Below are 21,984 nucleotides of genomic sequence, written 5' to 3' on the forward strand. Positions count from 1 at the left end.
GGCTAATTTTTTTTTTTTAATTTTTAGCAGAGATGGGGTTTCACCATGTTGGCCAGGCTGGTCTCAAACTCCTGACCTCTGGTGATCTGCCCACCTCGGCCTCCCAAAGTGCTGGGATTACAGGCATGAGCCGCCGTGCCTGGCTAATAATTCTTTATATTAAACTTTCCCTGTTCAAATTTCCTGGTTGGGCCCTGGCTGATGCACTGACTAAGGGGCTCCCTTTTTCCCTCTGAAAAGCAATGTGGGTTTCTAGATTCCAAGAAGGGAGATCAAGTCTTTGATGGAGGCAGAAATCATGCCACACTAGGGATAACTGGCTGGAATCGAGGGCAGCTGGAGGACATTCTAGCAGATGTGAGCCGCTGCCTTCAAGTTCCCAGGGAGCTGGCTTTGGAAACAGACTTGGCCTTGTTCTGTTGGATTCAGAAATCAGATAGAGAACGAGCCAGGAGGTCAAAGCTATGGGGGAGGGGCCAGATTCCAACTCCACATACATGAGGCCCTTCTCATCATTCTAGCTGTTTGAGCATGAAACACATGTGCCATGCCTGAACCTGCTCCAGCACACGCTCCTCAGGAGGGAGGTACAGGCTGGACAATTGCCTTCAGAGGACGATATGGAGGGTTTGGGGTACGATGAAGAAGATTTCTAAGAATCAATTATGCTGAGAAATTTTAACAAATGAAATATAAGGCAGAGCATTACAATGATCAAACAATAAGAAAATGCTAAAGAGTAATCTTAGACACCTCTAACCTAAGATCTTGGGTCTCCATGTCCTTCTAATAATGACATGTATTTGGCCAATGGATTAATAAAGTTGTTATTAAAAGTTTCTCTCCAGTTTTTACTATTTTGGTATAATGTATCTAGCTGGATAAAAGTAATGTATCAATAATCACACAGTTACGTTGATGCTCAAAATATACTGAACCGTGTGAGCGAAATAACATTTTCAACTAAGGTAAGCACAGTATTGCCAGAATTTATATATTGTATAGATCTACAATTTAATTTTCAATTTGATCATAAAATCTCATTTGCTGTTTTTTATCTCAGGAACCCAAGGGCTGTTTAACTTAGACATTTGTGATGTACTAAAGTTATTGTAAGGCTATTTAAACAGTTAAGCATTAAGTGCACATGAATTTACAGTTCTATAAATGTTCTCTTGAACTGTATAAGGTACGGTACTCCTGGAAACCCAGCTGAGAAACCCAGACCCAGTTTCACACTGCCAAATAATTCATTTTCAATCAGGAAGCAATGTTTTTATCTTCACAGATTTAAGTTCACAAGCTTGACCAGGACACAGAAAGAGTCTGATTAATCAATCTGGTAACTTAGCAAATATCTAGTACTTGTCTGAGGCCAGGCACTCTGAATACAGCACTGAGAAAGACAAACACAGCCCCTGCCCTCATGGAGCGAAAACATCATTATTCATCTCATAAGTGACACACAGGCTGAAACTTAACAGGGGTAACTGGAGCTAAGGCTGGGAGGAGGGAGGGCTTGTCGGGCACAGCCTCCATGGAGAAGGCACATGTCAGCTGAGCCCTAAAGGGTGGAGTGAAAGAGGCGAGGGGGATGTTTGCTGGGGGTGGGGTCGTTGCAGGTGGAGGAAACCTCATGTCTCACCATGTGAGAACACAGCCCTTCAGACCTGGCAGTGAGAGGCCAGGGAGGGTGGTGGGGACAGGAACGCAGTGCAGATGCGCTTTACTCTTACATTTATCTTTATCCTATGCATCTTTATTCCTTATCTGAGCATCACAACCCATCAAATACGCGTGTGCGCATGTGTGTGCACTCGGATGTGCGTGTGTTTATTGGGTCTAGATGTAAGAAGTCTTCCTTACAATTGACACGAGTCAAAAACTGTGAAAAATATGGCTTTCTCCTGAGTGAACTGGGAAACTATTGAAGGCTTTTGGGCCACAATGCTGACCAGATTGCATTTTAAAAGTTCTACCCTGGAGCCGGGTGTGGTGGCTCACGCTTGGAATCCCAGCATTTTGGGAGGCCCAGGCGGACAGATCACCTGAAGTCAGGAGTTCAAGACCAGCCTGGCCAACATGGTGAAACCCCGTCTCTACCAAAAAAAAGTAACAATTAGCCTGGTGTTGTGGTGGGTGCCTGTAATCTCAGCTACTCAGGAGGCTGTGGCAGGAGAATTGCTTGAACCTGAGAGGCAGAAGTTGCAGTGAACCAAAATCATGCCACTGAACTGAGGCCTGGGTGACAGAGCAAGACTCTTTCTCAAAAACAAAAAAAAAAAAAAAAAAAAAAAAAAAAAGTTCTACCCTGGTGGCAGAGAAGAGAAGGGACTGACGGGGAATGAGACTGGAAGCCAGGGAAGGGGCTGCAGTGGAGACAGCTGGTGCTGTCCCACATCCGGGTCATGCCAGTGGGGGTGAAGGAGACGTGGATAAGTGTGAGAACTATTCAGGAAAGAGAAACACCAAGATTTGGCGGTGAATTAATATGTGAAGTGAGGAGCGGAGTCAGTCTCCCAGGAAGCTGGCCTGACAATGGCTTGTACGGTGGGGCTGCTTTCTACAAAAGGGCATCCTGGGCAGGAAGCAGACTTGGGAAATGTCAAGTGTGAAGTCCTGCAAGCTGTTAATCTGGAGGTGTTGAGCAAGTCGTCGGATACGTGGTCTGGAGTTTGGAGAGACAGACAGGATTGGAATGAGGTTTACTCAGCAGTTAATTCCCAAGCCCACACCCTTTGCCAGATGCTGCACCTTACATTCTAGACGTCCATTAGTAAACGAACAGGTGCTAACACTGCCACCTGGAACCTAGAGCAGCTGCCATTTAAATGGAGCAGAGGTACAGGGATGGATACTTACCTAGGGTGAGTGTTTTCAGTATGTTGAAATGGGCTGCTACACCCATGATTTGAAATAGAAGAATACTCACCAGAAGGAGACCGAGACATGGAAAAACCAGCAGCATGTCCCGTCCTGAGAGCCAAGGAAACAAAGCATTGCCAAGAGGTGGGTGCGGGTGTCCAAGTCGATGCAAATATCAAATTGAAATGACAGATGTCGCCCACGTGATGGAGGTACTAGCATGTTTCTCTCCTACTTCCCAGCTATGCTCTGAGGATGAGTAAAGGAAGAAATATTAAAGCCCTATAAATTTCAGGATAGAAATTGCATATAAAATAGTTTTCATTATCTTTATTATCATCATTGTAACAGTAATGTCAAAGCTCAATGCAAGAAACCACAACTGTAAAAAGTTAAAGTGCCACCATCCATGACGACTTTTCTTTCAGAGATTAGAAATGGAACAGGGGGCTGTGCGAAAAATAAAACATAGTGAAACTGTAAAAAGAGAAAACAGAAAAATCAGATTCATATTTCCTGGCATTCCCAGTAAACGGTATTTATTTGTTGATGTGTTTATTTATTTACTGTTCTCCGTATGAAAATGTGTAGAATGCAATTAGTGCTTTTCTGATATTGAATAGTCTCACAAATCAAAGAACTCCCACTCTCTTGATGGCTAAGTCTCATAAACACAGAGAAGCTATCAGAGAGCTTCATGCCAGAGAAGTTAGCTCACAGAGCTTTGACTCCTGAGCTGATGCACTGCGCGACGGAATCCTACATCCCTAGGATGAAACCTAAGCAGTATAATCCCGTGAGACAAGGTGGAAATGTAAAGTGTAACGATTGTCATTGTTGTTACTAATGGTCTCTGTGATAATTGGAGGACACTCAGGACAGATGGCAGCTAACTGTAATATGGGACCCTGGATTGCACCCTGCAACAGAAAAAAGGACACTAATAGAAAACCAACTAAGGTCTGTACTTTACTTAATATTGGACTAATGTTAATTTCCTGATTTTGAACATTGTAAAACCAATGTGTCAGATGCTAACATTAGGGGAAGCTGGATGGAGGGTATACTGAACAGGAATTCTCTCTGCTTTACCTCACATCCATGACATCACTCTAAGTCTTCAAAATATTTTCATGCTTCAATTGGCTTTGGCTGTTTCTTCAAGTTTTTCTGCACCTCCGCATAGCAACTCACCTCATTTGGACCTACTATACTAGAAGAAGCCTGGACTCCATGCACGAGCTTGTAACAACAAGTGAAATAGCGTCACTGGCTCTTAAAAATCATGAATCTATCTTTTTACATTTTATTGTTTTAAATTTACTGCCTATTACTCCAAGAATTATTTTTGTATGCTTGTTTTTAAAATATCTATGTCAAAGTATTCTCTGCACTTAGTCACTTTCTGTGTACCAATCTGCAAATGGTCCAGTTTAGTGTATAAACCATCTCGACTGAGGAAGGCTTTGTCAGTGCTCATACCCACACATGAAACACCCATCTCCATGTGCTACTAATTCGCCTGGCAAAAACATGTTATTGAAACAATGCATGTGTGCAAAACATTGAAATTGCCTCTTTTTGTGGTGGTATCATAAACAATGAAATCTGACTGTATCATCAGGAAACACTTGCTCTCCTGTCTCAACTCACATTATTATTTGTAAATGTACTAAGTGTTATAAATGGAAGAGTTTGCCAAAATCAGCAAAGTCCATTAAAAAAAAAAAAAAGCCTGGATATTTGGCTCTGAAAACCTTCTCTGGCCAGATCCTTAAGTCTTTTTTCCTGCTCAGGACTTGCATGAAAACTACAAGAGGACCTGTATTGAAGCCTGTGGGCTGGGAATCCCAGTGGCAGCAGCACCAGGTGGACCAGAAGAGACCCTCAGCAGCAGGGAAGCCCCTTGATCTAACCTCTCCTAATGTAAATGTATTTCATCAGTGCATAATGCACTTCAACATCTCACTTAGACACAGAAAAATGAATTCCATGGAGGGAAGCATTATCTAGAATAACCTTGATTTAACAAGAATGATTTCATTGAGCAAGCATTGAACCATCCATCTGAAGAACAATTTGCTCAAAGAAACCACTAATCAAGAACTGCTCCAGTCAAAACGCTAACCAAGTAAGAAAGCAGCCTGCTGGTTTGGGACTGGGAGAGTGCAGAGCGCTAAGACCACGCTGCCTGCCAAGAGGCTGTGCCTCGCATTTGAATCCCAGCAGTGCTGCTGGAGGTGGCATTGATGGATCTGCATGTCCAAGCCAGAACTGAAGACACTCTCGGGAGGATAGCAAGTGACCTGCATGCCAGAACATGTGGTTTTCTTTACAAGGCTTTCCACCTCTGCATTCTCTATTTTCTACTTAGCAGAAAGTGTGCATGCTACATGTTTTACAGGGCATACGAGGTGGCCTAATCCCGTTACCAAAAACATGTAGCTTATTTTTCCCTGCAAGACTGTCTTGAACAGCAGGGCATCCCTCCATGTTCAGGCGAAGCACTGAAAAATGAAGCTGGGGGGAGCAAGGAGGCACCAGTGAAGCAAGTGTTACAAACTGCAAGATGGAATTCTGCTTAAGCAGAATGGGGAAGCCATTAAAGCCAATAATTCACGTTGGGATCCCTGAAAGGATTCATTGAGTTCTGCTAGCTACATAAAGATAGTCCCTCCAGAGCACAAATGTGTAGCATTTGTTAAAAACAGTATCAGTGAAACTAGATGGTCAGAAATGGAAAAATAGGGCACTGACTTCCTTGTAGCCCCTCCCAGACACCCAGACTGGCCGCGTCAGGAAGAACAAGGCTATCTGGCCTCCTTGCCTCAGACTCGGGTGCAGAGAGCCCAGAAGGTCCCAGGTGGCACTGGAGTGGCAGCAGGGGGACATTGGAACACCCTGGAAGGTGGCCCTCACCTCATAGTGACGGAGTGGAGCTCTTTGTCCCATCCTCAGCCACCCTCAAGACGCAGAAATGAGCAGACAGAGCAGAAAGCGGCACAGACAGCCAGGGGAGAGTTTCGTTCTGTCCAGACACAGACAGGGCACAAACAGGGAATACCTGGTGTCTCCCCCACCACTTCCGTTTTGCTCAGATTAAAGAAGAAAACTGGAAACCACCGTTATCTAGGACACAGCAGCTCTGCTAGCAGTGAGCCAGGGCCACATGTGGACTGCGTCAGAGTGGTCAGGAGCATAAGATTTGGGGACAGAGAAGGGCATTGGGACAGGGGCTGCATCCGTGCATTTGCTTCAATTCTCTCTCCTGCCAGAATCAGAGAATCAGATCTGGTTTTCTGGTTTTTTTGTTTTTTGTTTTTTTTAATGGAGATGGGATCTTGAGCTTCCAGCACCTTCTTTTTTAGCGTAAATATCTCCGTCAGTCCCCACCAGCTAAAATTACATTGAATGGAATGGGACTCAAGGCCAGCACCCTTGTGTTAGAGGAGGGACCCCTCCATGAATCCTGTCTCTCGAACCGCATATCCGACCCATGAGCAGGTCCCGTAACTCTACCTTCCAGATAGCACCGAAGGCAGCTAGCACTTGCCAGTTCCACCGCTGTGCCCCGGGCTAACCACCCCACTCTTCTCTCACCTGTGTGCTATACGGGCTTTCTAATTGGTGTCCCTGAGTCCTTCCTTGCACCCTTCATCCTAATCTCCACATAGCAGCTAAAGCAATGCTGTTAAAACATGTGTCTGATCACACCAGCCCACTGCTCAGAACTCTCCAAGGGTTGTGAGCCAAGCAAAGTCTTACACGGGTGGCGAGGCCCTGTGTAACTGGATCCTGTTATTTCTCTGACCTGTCTATTCTTCTTGCTCAGGCCACCCCAGCCATTCTGTCCTTGTAACTCCTTGAACTTTCCAGACATGGTCCCCCAACAGGGCCTTTGCACCTGCTGCTCCCTCTGCCTATAAAGTTTATTTCTGAGGCTCATTTCTCATCTCTTCCCAGTCTTTTCTCAAGCATGCACCCCACACCCCCCATTCCCTTTTCCTGGCTTTATTTCATTTGTTTATTTATTTTGAGATGGAATCTTGCTCTGTCGCCCAGGCTGGAGTGCAGAGGCACGATCTTGGCTCACTGCAACCTCTGTCCTGGCTTTATTTTAATTCATAGCCCCTGTCACCACGTAACAAGCTATTGACTCCACTTATTTACCTTGCTTACTGTCTGTTTCCCTCAACCAGGATTTGAGAATAACAAAGACAGGGATCTGTTTGCTTATTTTGTTCCATGATGTATTCTGAGAGCCCAGAACAGTGTTTGGTATAAAGTTAGTACTCAGCAAATCACTGTTACCTTCACCGGTGGGATGAATAAATATTGAAGGAATTGCACCAATCAGGCAGGATACAAGAGCACTGAAGAGCAGGCAAGAGATGCTGAGAACCCGCTGGTTCTGCAGGACAAGGCATTTCTTGATCTTTTGGTTGAGAGTGGGCAGAAGAGGCCGGTCGCGGTGGCTCACGCCTGTAATCCCAGCACTTTGGGAGGCTGAGGTGGAAGGATCACTTGAGGTCAGCAGTTCGAGACCAGCCCGGCCAACATGGTGAAACCTTGTCTCTACTAAAAATACAAAAGTAGTCGGGCTTAGTGGTGTGCACCTGTAATCCCAGCTACTCAGGAGGCTGAGGCAGGAGAATCACTTGAATCCAGGAGGCAGAGGTTACAGTAAACCGAGATCATGCCACTGCACTCCAGCCTGGGCGAAGAGAGTGAAATTCCACTCAAAAAAAAAAAAAAAAAAAAAGAGTAGGCAGAAGCACCCTCTAGCACAGCATTTCTCCTCCAGCAGGCTGCCCATTAGAGGGTCCTGAGATCACTGCAGTGGGCCGTGACCACAAATATGAAGAAAATTTTAAAAGAAATAGCCACCCAGGGTGGCATGTACCTGTAGTCCCAGCTGCTTGGGAGGCTCGAGGATTGCTTGAGCCCAGGAGTTCTGCCCTGTAGTGCGCAGTGCCCATCGGGTGACACCCATCAGGTATCTGCACTAAGTTCAGCGTCAAGAGCAGCGGACCACCAGGCTGCCTAAGAAGGAATGAACCAGGCTGCTTTGGAAACAGAGCAGCTGAAACTCCTGTGCCGATCAGTGGTGGGATCACACCTGTGAATAGCCACGCCTGCCCGGGCAACACAGACCCTGTCTCTTGCTAAATTAAAAACTTAAAAATTAAAAAAAAGAAAAGAAATACATAAATTAATTAAATAAAAACAAAATTTTAAAAAATTTAAGGAAATGGAATCTTTAAAATTGGAGTAAATCAAATAGAGTAAGAATAAGTATTATTTCAAGAAATTTCTGTTTCCAATCCACACACACATATATGTGTCAGATTGTTGCAATGTAAAATGTATTGCTTATCATAGTTCTCAGTCAAAAAAGTTAGGAGGCTGGGTGCAGTGGTTCACGCCTCTAATCCCAGCACTTTAGGAGGCCTAAGCGGGAGGATTGCTTGAGGCCAGGAGTTCAAGGCCAGCCTGGGGAACATAATGAGACTCCCCCCACCATTTCTAAAAAATAATTTTTTAAAATTGACCAGGCATGGTGTGTGTGCCTGTAGTCCCAGCCACTTGGGAGGCTAAGGCAGGAGGACTGCTTGAGCCCAGGGGGTTGAGGCTATATTGAGGTGTGCTTGCACCACTGCACTCCAGCCTGAGCGACAGAGTGAAAACCTGTCGCAAAAAAAAAAAAAAAAGTTCTCTATTCCCTGTGACCAAAAGACTTCAGGAGTTTAAAGTATTTTCTGGTTTGAGTCACGATTACGACTGTTGTTATTGTATGCAACTAATGAAAACAACATAAATGTTATAAATGCTGATTTAAAAATTGTGTTACTAAATGCAAGGAGAAAATTTTAATTGGAAATGTATCATATGATGAATGTTCTTTTTTTTTTTTTTTGAGATGGGGTCTCACACTGTCACCCAAGCCAGAATGCAGTAGCGTGATCGTGGTTCATTGTAGAACTCCTGGGCTCAAGGGATCCTCCTGCCTCAGTCTCCCAAGTGGCTGGGACTACAGGTGTATGTCACCACACTCACTCTATTTTTTGTAGAGATGGAGTCTTGCTGTGTTGCTTAGGCTGATCTCAAACTCCTGGGCTTAAGTGAGCCTCCCAAAGTGCTGGGATTACAGGTGTGAGCTACTGCGTTGTTTGAATTTTCTCATTTTAAAATGTAACAGGATAAATATACCACTGCCAGAATGCAACATAGCTCAGAATTAATTATTTTCCTACTTTTTGTGCTTTGTAGATATAACTTCTGGAAAACTCCATCACAAAATTAAGCTGATGGGAATGGAAAAGGTTTGTTAAAGAAATGTCCGTCAATTCTCCCAATTCTTTCCTCATTTTATTCCCCAGATCATCCAGGTCTTCACAGGACTCTCCCCCAGAATGATGCCTCCTTTGACAATAGCTGGAGATGTCAGAGATGAGATCATTACTCAGCACTGGATGCAGTGGTGCGTGTCTGTGGTCCCAGCCACTCAGGAGGCAGAGACAGGAGGATCACTTGAGCCCAGGAGGTTGAGGCTGCAGTGAACTTTAATCTACTCCAGCCCAGGTGACAGAACAAGACACTGTTTCTTAAAGAACAGTAATAATAATAATACATTTAAGTTTGGAAAATCTGTTGTAGGTAATACTCCTGGAGTAGCTGAAATACTCACATTTTAACGGTTTTGTAGAGAGAGATCTTCCGCGGCCTTCTTGGTGCTCCCATTGTGTGTGCTTACGTATGGTGAGCTTGTGGACAACATTTCTCCAGGGCTCTGCTCATTTTTCTTTATTTTTTTCTTTCTGTTTTTCAAGCTGCATAATTTCTACCTATCCTGTATATCTGCCTTCAGAGTTTGTTGATCCGTTTTATCTGAACAGCTCAAATCTCCTGTTGAGCATTTCTAGCGATTTTTACATTTTTGTCATTGTGCTTTTCAACTCCAAAATTCCCATTTGGCTCTTTTTTGTAGTTCCTCTCTTTAGCGACGGTCTCTAAGTATGAGTCATTGCTATCAAACCCTTTTAAAATTATTTACACGTGGTTTCCTTAGTCCTCTGAACACATTTACAATCCTACTTTGAGTATGCACCTGCTTGGTCCCACATCTGAGCCCCCTTAAAGGCAGTTTCTATTGCCTGTTGTTTTTCCTGGGTATCAGCTATTCTTTGTTTCTTTGTAAGCCTAATTTTTTGTTGAAAACTGGACATTAAATAGTACCTTGTAGTAACTCTGGATACTGACATCCCATTTGGCGGCTTGATTTTTTTTTGTCATTTTGTTTACTTGATTAGTGACGTGGCTGGGCTGAATCTGTGAAGTCTTATTTACCTTGCAGTGTGATGTCCGGCTCAGCTATTTTCCCCTTGAGTACGTCTTTTACCCCGGCATCCTAGTGTTCACCCTGGGTCTGCATAAACCACTTATTGGTCAAAGACTGTGCTTAAGCTGCTTAGCCAATTAGATTTTCACCTTTAGCACTGCATCTGTGTGTGGTTGCAGACTGCTTTCACTGCTCAGAGAGTTCAGGATTTTGCCCTGCCTTTAGCCAGGGTCTGGTAGCTCAGAGTTTCTCTTTCCTAAAAAGGTGTAGCCTTGGGCGTCTGCACAGTCTTCCAAACAAGCAGGAATCAGTATGATTTTATTTTTAGACCTGGCTTCCTAGGAGTCAGTCTTGGGTCAGAGTAACTGTTGTTTAGCCAGTGTGTGGTCAGAGGCTGTGCTCAAGTCCCTGGAGCCAGAAAGGCTCAAGGCCCCTTAATGATGGGTCTTCAATTGCTGGGCCTGGAAGCTCCTTCCTACCAATGAGCTGGAGTAGGGCAATTGAGCCCCTGTATTCTTTGTCCTGGGCAAAACTCTCGCCCTACAAATGGAGTCTTTGTGATGAGGGAAGCCCCAGTCCTCCATGCTGAGCTCACCACTTAGCACTTCCACAACACAAGCCTGGGGAAGACGGGAGATGCACATGGCCCTCCCCCACTGGTGTGAAGGCTGGATGCTGGACTGGGAGCTGAGGGTAGAGGGAGTCCCCACCACACAGAGCTGATGAAAAGGCCATGGGGGTAAAAGCCCTGGCTCAAATGCCATAGACTCTTGCTATTTTGATTGAGATTTCATAGGTTTTCTTGAATGACACTTTTCCCTTTGCTGTTTGGCCTTAGAACAACTATTAGAGGCTTTAAATGATTGTTGGTTTATGTTTTACCTTTTAATTAATTTTTTCCAGTTAAATGGTTGCTTTGCTGAGGAAGTCCTGCCCCCTGTGCCTTTTGTACAATCCACATCAAGGTCTTACCGTGTGAAAGTGACTTTCTGTGTGGAACTCAAGCTTAATGTGCCAGGGCCAGCCTGCTACCTTTCAGCCAGCACCTGTTCGATGGGGCACCCCCAAATTCAAATCTCCTGGGCCTGACACAAAGAGGAGCCAGAGGAGAATGAGGAGGAATGGGACACAGAGCTCTTGCTCAGGGGTGGTAGGGCCCAGGGGTCGAGAATTCAGTCCCAGACAATACATATTTACTGATGGAGTTCCCCACATCAGACCTGATGTACTGCCTGTTTTCTTCCACCAGACATGAGGACCAAGCAGATGAGGTTTTTTTTTTTTTTTTTGAGACGGAGTCTCACTGTCACCCAGGCTGGAGTGCAGTGGCGCGATCTCGGCTCACTGCAGGCTTGAGTTTTATTTATTCTGTCCTGTGCTGTATCCCCAGAGCCTGGAACAGTGCCTGGTACACAGTAGGGCACCTGCTGACCAGGTGCAGTTCATGGCCACCACCTCTAGTTACCTGTGGTTGGAGATAAGACAGTAATGAGGCCAGAATTCTTCAAGAATCCCTTGAGCTTCCTAACACGCAGCTGTGCAGCCTGTGCTGCGTTATTTACCAGAGCCCCAGCTCCAGCCCAGGAGGGCTCCCACCCGACTCTGTGGCAAGCTGGACGGAGCACCACAGTTGCAGTCACACGTCAAGCCATAACACTGGCAGAGCTCCTTGAGAAAGCTGCCTCCTCCACCACAATGCACTCCTGCCTCAGTGCCTCCTGTGTAAGAGAAGAGCCAGGCAGAGGAGACGCTTCTGCCTTCATCCCAGGAGATGAGCTTGAACTGCATGGGTCCACTTAGACGTGGATTTTCTTCCATCTCTGCCACCCCCGAGACAGCAAAACCAACCCCTCCTCTTCCTCCTCCTTCTCGGCCTACTCGATGTGAAGATGAAGAGGACGAACACCCTTGTGATGATCCACTTCATGAACAGTGAATGTGTTTTTCCTTCCTTGTGATTTTCTTAATACCATTTTCTTTTCTCCAGCTTACTTTAAGAAAACAGTACATCATGCACATACAAAATATCTGTTAATAGACTGTTTATGTTATTAGTAAGGCATCCGGATGACAGCAAGCTATTCATAGGGGAATCAAAAGTACTCAGATTTTCAGCTGTGCAGGAATCAGTGCCTCTACCTCCACACTGTTCAAGGGTCACCTCTATATCCACTTTATTTTTTTAATATTTATTTTTATGTCAATAGTTTTTGGGGAACAGGTGGTTTTTTGTTACATGGATAAATTCTTCAGTGGTGATTCCTGAGATTTCGGTGCACCTGTCACCTGAGCAGTGTCCCTTACCCCCCTCCCACCCTTCCTTCCAAGATCCCAGAGCCCATTATATCATTCTTATGCCTTTGCATCCTCACAGTTTAGCTTCCACTTATAAGTGAGAACATATGATATTTTGTTTTCCATTCCTGAGTTACATCACTTAGGATAATGGCCTCCAGTTCCATCCAAGTTAGTGCAAAAGACATTGTTTCATTCTTTTTATGGCTGAGGAGTATTCCATGGTGTATATATACCACATTTTCTTTATCCACTCGTTGGCTGATGGGCAGTTAGGTTGGTTCCATATCTTTGCAATTGCAAATTGTATATGTACTTTATTTTTATTATTTTTTAAATTTCATTTCTATATTTCAGAAAACCTACTTGAATACACTTTGAAACAAGAGTCCAACAAAATAGAACAGACTCCAGATGTTGAATATAAAAACTATTATAGTTCAAATCTGAACACTGGTACTTTCCCTCATAAACTTCAACTAAAACAAAAAAAAAGTAAGAAAAGAAAGAAAGGAAGAAGGAAGGGAGGGAGGGGAGAGGGAGGAAAGAAAAAAGAAAAGGAAAAGGAAAAGAAGGAAGGAAGGAGAAAGAAGGAAAGAAAAAGAAAGGAAGAAAGAAAGAAAAAGAAAAGAAAGAAAGAGAAAGAAAGAGAGAAAAAGAAAGAAAGGAGGGAGGGAGGGAGGGCGGGGAAAGGAAAGGAAAGGAAAATAAAGAAAAAAAAGAGAGAAAACTCTAGTTATTAGAGCTACCTGACAAAAATTCATGCTGATCCTGAACTTCCAAGTGACAGTAGAACTGAAACTGTTATGTCTGCACAAATGGCAGGGCTAAGCGAGTGACACAGACATGTTACAGCAAAAGGCCAGGGCCAACTGTTAATTTGTCCACAATTAAGAAACTGACAGACTTAAACTACCATATAAAATCTTACATGTAAACTCTATAACAATACTGTGCTAGGTACAAGATTCAAAAAATTTTTCATTTAATAAAAAAGCTTTACACAAACAAGCCATTAGTTTATTTCAAGAAAGAAAACCGAAAATTAGTCGAAGGCCTTTGTTTTAAATCAGCTTACGCTATATGATCTCTATATATATTTTAATCGTGCTAGACCTTTTTTTGCCATCCTCTTTCTGAAGTTTTTGGATCCTTTCTTCAATTCACATTCTAAAATACATATATTAGGACAGTGTTCACATAGCACCAGTTGAGTACTGTGCGAACACAGTAATAATTGCTGGTACACATATAAAATGCATCAAAAATTGCTATATGTAACAAGATCACCCATCCCAACCCCTCCCCACTGAAACTGAAAACTATATAACCTCTTACAGAACGTCAGTGTTCAAAGTCTTAGTGTAACTTGATAGCTTAGTGAGCTGCTTGGTCCCTTTCAATCCTTTTTCTTAGCGACAGGTTCAGTTGTTTTCCTACTGCAAGAGGCAGTTTTCTGTCAGCATCTCAATACATAGTTTATTTCCCACTGAAACATGGGATAGGTAATTTATTTCCAGTAAGCTTGCTTGTTTTCTTATATGCATTAAACTGTTTTAAAGTCTTCTTTGACTTTTCTTGATGACTTCCCTTGCCAATGTTTATGTCAGTACTGCCACTAACAGCCTGAAGTCCATGGTGGGGCTGCTATTTTATTTCTCACATGTCACAGTAGTCCTTCTGTGTTCACAGTTACAGGAAAGGCAGTAGCTGAAGGCGCACTGACAACCACTACGTGGGTCACTGTCTTATTTCCATCTGCCAGTTTTTCTTCTACCAACTGCAAAGTTTCCACATCACGTTCTTGCTTTTTTGCCACTGCTTCTGATTTAACCTCCGGCCCCTTTATGACTACAGCGATAACTCGAGGAGGAGTCTGCCCGGATGCCTGCTGAGTAGGCACTGATAGTCTCATTACAGGTGTACCATGGGCTATTGAAACGGGGTAACTGCTCTCACAGCCAGTGGGGCTCCAACAATGTGAATGCTTCCTGATCCAGTCAGATTTGACTTTGCAGTTGACACTGTGCAAGCTGTGTAGCTGGGATGGAAATAATTTGGGGACACTGCATGGTGATTTTGTCTCCGTTTTCAGTAGAAGCTGGCATCACAGTAGGGATTGCCTGAATGAGAGGATTGCCCTTGGAGAGGGGGCTGTTGTTGAACTAGTGCTGATTATTAGTGGTGCACCTGCATTAGGTGACTGAACTGCCACAGCTGAAATTTTCTGGCCCAGTGATATCATTACAACAGATACTTGCATTGCCACACGAACTGTCCTTGAAGCTGCTGTTGCTGATACAGATGCAGTGATAGCAGGAGATTCTTTTTCATTGGTTCACAGCTATCTGGTGATGGAGGAATAGGAGAGGTATCCATTGGTTCAGACTCTTCAGTTGACGCCTCCACTACAGTTTCTGTAATGACATCTGGCCTCATAGCAGCATGGATAAATTCTGGAGTTGATACACAGGAGGGACAAACACTTCCACAGGACTTCTGGAATCCCTCAAGCAGGTAGGAGATTCCACATGAAGCAGGGCTTCAGCAGCTTCGCTTGTCTTATCTGTACAGTGTACATTACTGCTGTGAGCAGATGCTTCCACCCCCGAGATGGGCAGATCCAGCTGGTTCGTGGGTCCCTCATGCAGAGACGTTGCCAGGTTTATCCCCGGGCTGGAGCTGCTGCTTCCCACTTACTTACACCGTGAGCAGCGGCGGCAGGGGAGGAGGTGGAACCCACGGCCGGAGACACACGCCGTGCGGTCGGTCAACACACACGCGCTTGCACACGCTCCAGTGCCCGGAAGGAAGCTGAGGCCGGCCCGCCTCCCGCCGCAGAGCTGAGAAATCCCGCCACCTAACGGCAGGGGCAGGGGCCACAGCTGGCAACGCCTACTTTATTTTTTAAAAGAATCACCGGGGCCTGGAGCGGTGGCTCACGCCTGTAATCCCAGCACTTTGGGAGGCCAAGGTGGGCAGATCACCTGAGATCAGGAGTTCGAGACCAGCCTGGCCAACATGGTGAAACCCCGTCTCTAATAAAAATACAAAAATTAGCGGGGCCTGGTTGTGTATGCCTGTAATCTCAGCTACTCAGGAGGCTGAGGCAAGAGAATCGCTTCAACCGGAAGGCAGAGGTTGCAGTGAGCCAGGATCATGCCACTGCATTCTAGCCTGGGCAACAGAGCAAGACCGTCTGAAAAAAGAAAAAGAAAAAATCATCCGGGAATACATTTTGTGCCATATGTATTGGGTGAATTAAGGAAAGGCTCTTTATGTGATAGCTCATTTATGCCTCACCACCACCTCCTAAGATAAGGAATAGCAGACCATTTTCCAGATGAAGAAATGAGGTTTAGAAGGAACGTAATTTTAAAGTCACATGACCAGCAGGTCCCAGACCCTGTATTGGAACCTGAGTATATCTGGCTTATGTTCCTCCTACTGCATATGCTATATCTTCCAGGAAGAAAAAATTATTTACAGTGTCCTAAAGGTCGTCATAGTTGGAAAGGACCTTATGGATAATCCAGGCAGAAGTCTCTCCCTTTTTACATTAAGCTATATAAAGTCTTAAACTGAACTAAGTCTCAATTACGTTAACTGAAAGACGTTATCCCATCGTGTGATCCAAGATGACCCTAGTGGTGCTCGGAACTTGCTTTGCCCGGCAGCAGCTGTTCGCCAGTCCCCTCCTTGGCCCCAAGCCCCCCGGTGATCGTCACATGGCCTCACACTTATGAGCTACATTGTTACAGATTTTAATAATATAACATCCTTCTATGATGGATGTCCAAAAGCAGGCATCAGAAACCACTGACATTTATTATCATTGTCTGTTACTATGGGAAAGTTGGAAGCTGTCGTTTTTAATGCAGATAAATCGGGTCTTACTGTCTGAACCCCCTTTGCTCAAAGCTCTGCTGAAGTGAAGCACGTATTAAATAGTGTTTCTAAATGACCACTGACCTGGCATTTCCCCAATCAGAGATGGTTTTTTTGTTATTTATTTTTAATTATGTCACATCTATGAAACACAATTTGCCAAAAACAAGCCCTTCAGCAACCTCTGAGCACGGAGTTCTGACAGCACAGGGGGGAGCTGTGTAACAATCGTGTGTGTTTTCCGTGATCCCAGAGGACTGCCCTTCAGCTCTGCGGAGAAGGCTCCTCTGCAGCACGAGGCCCACCAGGCTCGAGGCACAGACGAGACCAGAGCACATCTACACTCAGGTCTGGTGCTCTGGCCAGAAGCAGAGGCTGCCAATTGTACTGAGCCATACTTAATTAAGTAATAGTTTTATGAGGTGGACGGCAATACCCCAGGGGCCAACTCAAGGCCACAGGATTTATTGAGCTCTAACTGCAAACCGGCAGTCCCCGGCATGCACACAACAGAGCCTGTATTACGAGAAAGTTAGTGTTGCGAGAGAATTCTTTCCAGGGAAAGTGAGGTGCCCATTCTTCATTTGCTAGTAGGTTCTCTGCTCCGTGAAGCACCAGCACTTCCAGCAGGAGCCTGGGTGGACACACCGTGCGGAATGAAAGATGGGGAGCAATGACCTGAAAGCATGCTTGGGGTTTGCCTGGTCAAGGGAGGCAGGAAGTGGTAGCTTCTAAAGAGGAAGCACCTTCACAAGCAATAACCAACAGCAGTGGGATTTCAGTGTGGGAACAACTGAGGACAAGACAGGTCAGGCAGGGGTGTGATAATTAACTATGGTTTCAAGAAGGAGAGGGCCAGAGCCAGTCACCTGTCCCCAAGTGTCACTGTAACTCCACCCCTCCATCAGCCAAATCAGCGGCAGGAAGCGGGAATGAGTGATGCAGGCAGCCGAAGGGACCACTCACCCCTGGATCTCCGTATCTAGCTGTTTAGCTGTGGGGAACGTTATTGAGTGTGGATTTTAAGGCACAGAAAATACTCTGCTGAAAATCCAAGGAAACACACTCGTAGACTTACAAGTCTACAGATTCTAGCCCATACAGGAGTCAGAAAGTCCATGAGAACCTGGAAGCACCTGCCTGTTTAGATTTTGTACTTCATCTTTTCTGCCGTCACCCTTGGGTAGCTCTCCCAGCAAGACGACTGGAAGAAAGACTGAACTTAAAGCAGCTGTTTCCTTGGAATACTTATAAAAATATGAAGGCTTTGTGTGTTCTTTTTAAAAATCTATAACATTGCAACCCAATTCAAAGCAAACACATAAAAAAACACAAGGCTGATGGGTAAGAAAACGACCTTAATGAGGGATCCTTAGAGATGTTAATATATTGAAGCCAGTGGGTCAAGGCAGAGACCCTTTGAGGCCCTTGCAGGAACTGGTTAGTGCTGAGGACAGTGGCCTTCCCTTCTAGCTTGCCCAGGGCAGTGTCACTTTATCCTGCTGTCCTGGGGTCATCATGAACACCATCCCCTTTCAGACTGAAAGGCATCCTGTAACCACAGAACTAGTTCAAACCGATTCAACCCATCAGTAACAAAATGTAATGAAATGTGAGCTGTTTTTCAGTGCAACAGACCCCCAGATTGCAAGTCATATAATCTGAGTGTGCCAGATGAACTGAGCAAGCCCTATGCATGCTGGCCAGAACATAAAAGCCAACCACAGGTGGAACCAAAATATTCAGACTGCAGAACAGAGAGCAAATTAAGAAGCAAATGAAGAAGCAAGAGGTGCCCTGTTTTGTTGCAGTACAGACTTTACAGCCAACGGCCCATCATTGCCCCTTTGCATGACCCAGTTGGATCCCACCTTGTGGCATCTTCCTGTCTCCCCCATAGTTACCCTCTGCCTATAAAACCTGCCCTCAGACTTTGGCTGGGGGAGATGGATATGAATGCCCTCTCCAGTCTCTTTGCCAGTCCATTCACAATAAGGCTTTTGCTTTTCTCAAAAGCCCATGCCACAGCATTGGCGTCTATGTGTGTTGGGAAGCAAGCCCATGGCTCAATGACGATCCCAGTTTGGACGACAAATTCTGCAGTCATCTGGAGCTGGGAATCAGACCTGGAGCTCTGACAGCTTCTCATCCTCCAGGTGAAGGCTCCAGCAACGACCACCAGCCTGGTGCCCTCGATTGGCCTTGGTTCCAAAGCGGGCAGTGGTGATTAACAGTCCGAGGCACACCTGAGGCCCGAAGCCATGTCAGCTCCTGTGCTGGCCTGAGTAGCTGTGTCTGCCCCATGTGACAGGGAAGTTAACCACTCAGCCTCCCTGGCATCTGCCCCAGGCCCATCGGGATGGATGGCATCATAGTGATGGGAAGAAGCACTCCCCGCTTTGTGACCTGAAGGGCAAGACAGTGCTCTTTCCCAGCCCAGCTAAGGAGTCCTCTTTAACCTTGTAATAGCCATCAGCCTACTTGGTTGTCCTGGAAACACAAACCAAAGATCCCTGTTTCTCATTAGGGTCCCATCACATTCCGGCGTCTTAGGGAGAAACTTTGGGAATAGCCAGGCATCATGGTGGTGAGCACCTGCACTCCCAGCTGACTCATGAGGCTGAGGCAAGAGGATCGTTTGAGGCCAGGAGTCCTGGGCCACAGTGAGCAATGATTGTGCCACTGCACTCCAGGCTGGGCAACAAAAAGAGACCCTGTGTCTAAAAAGTAAATAAATAACTAATTTAAATTTAAAAACAAAGGAGTTTGTTGCTCTCTTGCATCACAGTCTAGATGAATGTTCTAGTTTGACTGGTGGTTCTGGGCCACGCAGTCATTCAGAGCCCCAGGCAGAGAGCATGTCTGCCATCTTTGGCCCATGACTTCCAGGGTAGCTGTGGTCATTGCCACTGTTGTCAGTAAGGAGGGAGCAGCGAGGATGGATGATGCACTCCCATTGTTTTATGGGCCCCAATATGGAGATGGCCCACATTATAGGAAGAATTTAGCTAAGTTGGCCCAAGTACTGCAGAGAGGACTGGGAGAGGTTGTACCTGGTTGGTATCCAGATCCCAGGTAGAATTTATTTTTATGAATGAGGGGAAGAGTGGATGTTGGCTTACAACTAGCATTTTCCATCACAAAGGTGATACTTCCTTCCCCTCAGGCTGTTGCAACAAGTAGGTTACAGTAAATGTGCCCAGCACACACTGGTATTCAAGAAATGGGAACTCTTCCTCTTCCTATTTCTAACATGCTCTTGTCTGGTCTCGAGTCTGTAAATACCCTCCCTGTGCTGGTCGTTTCCAAAATTACATGACTTGCACTAAATTCTCCCCTGAGCTCCAGCTCTAAATATCCAACTGACCTCTTGTCATACCCACTTGGATATGTAATAGACATCTCAAATTTAGTATGTACATATGTTGAAATTTATCAAATCATGCATTTTAAATATGTGTAGTTTATTGTGTGTTGATTATACCTCAATGAAATGGTTTTGAAATAATGGTATAGACAAAAAGGAGCACCTGCTTTTCCCCCTGAAGGAGACCCTTCCCCAGCTGCCATCATTTCAGCAAATGGCACCACACGGTTGCCCATTTCAAAACCTGAGGTCTCCTCCTTGGGTCCTGTCCCCTCCTTACTCCCACATTCAACCCGTGGCAGTCCTGTCTGTGCCATGTCGCAGGCCACCTGCTTCTCCCCACTCATTGCCATGGCCCTGGCCGGGGCTGCCAGCATCTTGTGCTCAGTTCCTGCAACAGCCTGCCTGCTGGGACCCTGTCTCCACGCTTGCAGCCTTCCAGTCCCATCTCTGTGTGTGTATGTGGTGAGATATAAACAATATCAAATGTACTGTCTTAGCCATTTTTAAGAGTACAGTTCAGTGGCATTAAGCACATTCACTTGGTTGTCCAGTGAATCTCCCCAGACTGAAACTCTGTCCCCATTAAACACCAGCTCACCATTCCCTTCACTCCAGCCCCTGGCAGCCACCACTCTACTTTCTTTCTCAATGAATTTGACTACTCTGGATACCTCGTGTGGGTGGGATCACACAGCATTTGTCCTTTGGTGTCTGGCATATTTCAGTGAGCATGACGTTCGTGCATGTTGTAGTATGTGTCAGAATGTCCTTTTTTTTTGAAGACTAATATTCCATTGTGTGGATAGACCACATTTTGCTTACTCATTCATCTGTCAATGGACATGAGTTGTTTCCACCTCTTGTCTGTCATGAATAACCCTGCTATAAACATGGCAGGTAAGTAGCTGTTCGAGCCCCTGCTTTCAGTTCTTTTGAGTATCCTGAGAAGTGGAATTGCTGGATCTTATGGTAGTTCTATGCTTAATTTTTTGAGGAACCATCATACAGTTTCCCAGCCACAGCTGCCCCATGTTACATTCCTACCAACACTGCACAAGAGTCCCAGTTACTCTACACCCTCACCAACACTTGTTTTCATTTTTTTTTTTTTCATGATAGCCATCCTGATGGGTATGAAATGGGATCTCCTTGTGGTTTTGCTGTGCATTTTCCTAATGATTGGTGATGCTGAGCCTTTCTTCATATGTTTATTGGCCATCTGTATATCTTCTTTGGAGAAATATCTATTCAAGCCCCTTGATAATTTTTCAATCGTTTTGTTGCTGAGTTTTAGGTTTATCCTTTAAAACATAAATCAAATCTAGTCATCTTCCACTTCACCCCCTTATGGCTTTCCACTGCATTTAGAAGGCAATCAGTCTCCTTCTCTGGTTACTAGCTACCTCCAAACCACCTCTCAGCACTTCCCTGCTGGCTCCCTGAGCAACCCCTAGGGCCTCCTTTCCCTTCAGAGGCACCAAGCTCTTGCCCAGCTCTCCCTCCCAGCCCTGAGCATCGCAGCGCAAACAGGTCTTCCCTGACTGCCTGAGCTATCCGCCTTAGGAAAAGGCCTGGCATTACTGTCAGTGCATCATCATATTTATCATGACCTTACAATCTTGGTTGCTCTTATCATTTTTCTCTTTCACACCATCTCCCTCTTCACACAGCCCCTCCATGCAGGTGTCTTGCCTGTCTCACGCATGATACCTGATGTCTGCTCACAGCAGGCTGAAGTAAGTATGCGTTAAATGAATGAATTAATCTTCTATTACTCTCCTGTCACTATCACCACTACTTCTGCTCCTACCATTTCTACTATTTATTGAGAATCTCTATGTGCCAGGCACTGTGCTGGGCAACTTCACATACATTAATACCCTCAAAATCTCTGAAAATCAGGCAGGTTGTCCAAACTGGGATCGTCATTTTCAGTCTCTGAAAATCAGGCAAAATCTCTGAAAATATGGAATGAGCGTGCCCATTCCATAGATATGTCTCAAGTTATTAAGAAACATGTCCAAGGTGGCAGAGTATAATGGCGGAAAAATCCAAATCTTTCCACCTTCAGACCTCATAGCTTTTTTGATGCAGGAGCTCAAAATTGGCTTTCTGCTGTTTCGTGCAAAAGGAAAACTGACCAGGGAGATAGCAGAGGTCACCTTTAAACTGTCCGTTGTGGAAAGCTCTGGAAATAAATGCTTACACCTGTGAGGAGAGCTTACCG

General features: G+C 45.1%; 1 pseudogene; it reads right to left on the bottom strand.

Annotated features, from left to right (window-relative positions):
* Positions 1-14,151: 14,151 nt before the first annotated feature.
* On the bottom strand, positions 14,152-16,783 carry LOC100581395 (annotated as a pseudogene).
* Between the last annotated feature and the right edge of the window lie 5,201 nt (positions 16,784-21,984).

This window comes from Nomascus leucogenys, chromosome 8 (assembly GCF_006542625.1).
Source record: "Nomascus leucogenys isolate Asia chromosome 8, Asia_NLE_v1, whole genome shotgun sequence".
Classification (NCBI taxonomy): domain Eukaryota; kingdom Metazoa; phylum Chordata; class Mammalia; order Primates; family Hylobatidae; genus Nomascus; species Nomascus leucogenys.